This window comes from Myotis brandtii, unplaced genomic scaffold (genome assembly GCF_000412655.1).
Source record: "Myotis brandtii unplaced genomic scaffold, ASM41265v1 scaffold898, whole genome shotgun sequence".
Lineage (NCBI taxonomy): Eukaryota > Metazoa > Chordata > Mammalia > Chiroptera > Vespertilionidae > Myotis > Myotis brandtii.
In genome coordinates, this window is record NW_005371683.1 from 1,916,539 (window position 1) to 1,920,840 (window position 4,302).

Here is a 4,302-nt window from a genome sequence, read left to right on the forward strand (position 1 = left end):
CAGCCAAAGCCAACGGCGAACGCAACCTACCCGGCCCGGCGCCTCCGCCTGGCAGGGGAAGGCGAGGCAAGGAAGGAGTGACAAGGGCAACGAGCCAATGGGAAGCCTGCAGGGCCGAGGGGGCGTCGCGCGGCCACGTTTTAGGGTTGGTTGCACGGTGGGCGCCCCCAGAAGTCTGGAGGGCTCTGCCGGGGCGTCCTGGCATTGCGGAGAGGGCTGCGGAGTAGGGGCGGGGACAGCGGGCCACCCCCGGACCTGGCTGACAGATGCTGCAGGGAACCTCCCAGGAAAGACTCTCGGGATTACCCCCCACCCACTCAGTTTTATTTGGTGGGGAGGGGCGCAGTAGGTATGCTTATCATCACTGCTTTTTTCACTCTAACTTTGCACATTATTTGCATACTAGAGTACTGGTGCACGGATTCGTGCACCGGTGGGGTCCCTTGGTCTGGCCTGCGGGATCAGGCTGAAACCGGCAGTCCAACATCCCCCGAGGGGTCCCAGATTGTGAGAGGGTGCAGGCCAGGCTGCAGGGTTCCACTGGTGTGTGAATCCCTGCACCAGGACTCTAGTATGCATATAAGATCTTTGGTTAATCTCTTCTCACCCTCCCCCCTTCCCTGCTTCCCTCTGAGATTCATCAGTCTGTTCCATGTTTCCGTGCCTGTGCTTTGAGTGTCTGCCCCCTAGTGGTCAGTGCACATCATAGCTACTGGTCAACAGTTGAATGGTCGGACAGTTGGACACTTCGCATATTAGCCTTTTATACATATAGACTAGAGGCCCAATGTATGAAATTCGTGCAAGGGTAGGCCTTCCTTCCCCCGGCTGCCGGCACCAGCTTCCCTCTGGTACCTAGGACCCGGGCCTCCCTCCGGCCGCCAGCAGGCACCCGGGACCAGGGTTTCCCTTGCAGCCCCAGCTTCATCCAGAAGGTCGTCCGGAAGAACGTCTGGTCTAATTAGCATATTACGCTTTTATTGTTATAGATATGTAGCTATCCCTTCAATGTGGAAGACCCTGGTCCCTAGGAAACTTGGTCTGAAACAGAAACTCATTGCTACATTCAGCGCTGCAAACGCAAAGGGAAGGGTGCTGCTTCTGTCCCATTGCCCCTTCCCCCACTTTAACTCTCATGAGTCTTAGCTTTATGCTCAGGAATGACAAAGTCTTTCATATTTGAACCCAATAATGAGTGTGAGCATGCCTTGTAAACTGTAAGGAGCTTTTTAAATAAGAAAGGATATTAATGGCAGGAGAGTGGAACGTATGGAAGAGAAGGAGAGGAATGCAATCTCTTTTTCCCATAAATCTCAGCCAAACTGCACCGAGTAATCTGAAGGCAGAAGAGAGCAAATATTGGGGTAACCAATATACAGAGCCTAGTAATAACAAAGCCATCCGCATGCCTACTGTGTGCTTACTTTTTGCCCATCCAGCAGCCTAGAACAGCAGTTCTCAAAGAATGGTTCTGGGACCAGCAGCATCAGCAGCACATGGAATCTTGATAGAATGCAAATTATTGGACACCAGCCAGGTCTACCGAATCAGACATCTGTTTTAACAAGCTCTCCAGGTATTTCTGATGCAAGCTCCCATTTGAGAACCCCTGGCCCAGACTGTTAGTGAAGGGGACACTGACTCTGTGAGTCATAGTGACGATCTCCACTGTTTCACAGTTTAACAATCCTTTTCACACCCATCATACTGTTCTAGCCTCATGTCAGTCCTACTAGCCTGTGAGTTTCTTGACTCTCTTCCATCTGCTTCCCATTCTAATCACTCACCTTAATGTACATCCTAGAAGAGCCTAAGGTGTTAAGAATTTACTTTCTAAACTAGGCAGCTCCATTTTTAGAAGATGGGAACTTAGGATGGTTTGGGAACTTAGGTTGGGAATGTAAAACCACCCCCCACATCCACTACACAGTATCAGACACAATGTAGAAGAAACACAAGCTGCAAGCCTATAGCATTTCCAATGGCGAGGGAAAGGAGGAATGCCATGAAGACCCAGGCAGATCTAGACAGAACCAGTGGGCAGATTCCCAGGGTGCAAGATGTCAGGCAGAGGAGTCTACTGCCCCCTGCCTGACTGGCCCCAGAGACGTGCAGGGGCCCCACAGACCCTGGGCCAGTCTTGGGGGGCAAGCAGTGACCAGCAAATGGTGAACCTACATGGACACATGTTCATGACCTGACTCTAAGCTGAAGAAAAGTGGAGAGATGGTGTGAAGCTTTAAGGAAGCAGAGACCATTATCATTTTGACTTATGCCTCATTTCTGTACTAGGGTAAAGTGATTCTAAGTTTGATTTTTTTTTTTTAATTTTATTTGTTGCCCTACCTCAGCCGTGGGCAAACTACAGCCCGCGGGCCGGATCCGGCCCATTTGAAATGAATAAAACTAAAAAAAAAAAAGACCATACCCTTTTATGTAATGATGTTTACTTTGAATTTATATTAGTTCACACAAACACTCCATCCATGCTTTTGTTCCGGCCCTCCGGTCCAGTTTAAGAACCCATTGTGGCCCTCAAGTCAAAAAGTTTGCCCACCCCTGCTCTCCCTCTCCTTTCCTCTCTGAAATCAATAAAAATAAAAAAATTATTTGTTGATGAGAGAGAGAGAGAGAGAGAGAGAGAGAGAGACATTGATGTTCCACTTATTTATGCATTCATTGGTTGATTCTTGTAAACGCCCTGACCAGGGATCAAACCTGCAACCGTGGCCTATCGGAACAACACTCTAACCAACTGAGCTACCCGGCCAGGGCCTTGGTTTTTATATTATCGTACACATAGCCAAATTTCCTATTTGTGGCCATATTTAACCAGGTGTGATGCAGATCAACAAAAAGTCTGTGGTGTGTTTCATGAAATCAACGAATGCTTTACATTCCATTTTGGAGAGGCAGGATAGCATGGTAGTTAAGACTTCAGACTCTGTGACCAGACTGCCTGGGGACAAATCCTGGCTCTGCTCTCCACTGAGTATGTGATTGGAGGCCAGTTCTCTAGCTTCTTTATACCAAGATTCCTCATTTGGAAGCGGGGGATACTGACTATATCTACCTTAGTGGATACTGGGTGATAGGGTGGGTGAAAGTAGGTTTACAGGAGTTCGGATGGAAACAGACATGCAGGTTATGATTATTACAATAGTTTTATTAACTCAGAAGAATGTATATTTCATATACACTCACAGCTGTAAACCTACTTTTGCCACCTCTGTCGTAAGGCACTTAGATATTGCTTGGCACAGAGTGAGGGCGATACCTATAATCAGAGATGTCATCTGGTTTCAAAAGTGTTGTACATTCCACTCCAACGGTTCTATCCTTGGTAGTTCATTTAAATGTGTCTCACCCACTTCTGACTTCCACTGAGTGTCATATTGTAGAACAAATATGCTACCGCCAAGGAAGTTTGAGTGGGAAGTCTGTGTAGAGAGCTGTGTGACCTGCAACAGCCAGTTGGAAGCTGGCAGCACATTTTCATTAGCCATAGTAAATTCTTGGGTACCTAAGACAAATAGAACCTGAAAGTATTTTGATTGAAATTCTATTTGAAGGATTGGATCATTCTATTTTTCTAGGCTTCTTTGGGAAAATATAGTCACATACTATGTTTCGATGTTCAAGATAAGACAAAAAAAATTGCGATTTACAAAGCAAGAAATTATAGTTGGTATGTAAGAGTAGCATTTCACCTTTCTGCTTTGGCATCACTAGTTCATTACAAATAAATAACATGGTGTAGTTCGTGGGAAGAACATTGGTCTTGGTGTTAGAAAACCCATGTATGAATTATGGTTCTGTTACTCCCTGTGTGTTCTTGGGCAACCAAATCACTCAAATTTTTTCACCCTTGTTTTTCTCATCTATAAACAGGGGCTGATCATATCTATCCTAGATGGTTATTGTAAGGATTAACTAGACAATGTATGTGAAGAGGCTTGATGTGCTCAGTAAACCTGAATGACACAAAAATAATCAACTTGTCCAAGCCCCTGTCTGCCACATGAGAAAGGCAGAATTGTCTCACCAAGATTAATGCTTTTTGTGAAAGGAAACCCCCGTTTGAAAGGGGGCTTTCCTGGTAGTATCAAATTTGTTAAACCAGTAAGTTGTATAAACAAGGATAAAGATAAGGGTTGTGGAATCCTGTTCCTTTGTCCACAGCCAGTTCATTTAGCCTGATAAACTGATAGTTTTAATTATAGAGGATAAGTTGCTGAGATCAACAAGTAAGCATAGAGTAGGGTGTGTGTGTGTGTGTGTGTGTGTGTGTGTGTAAAATCA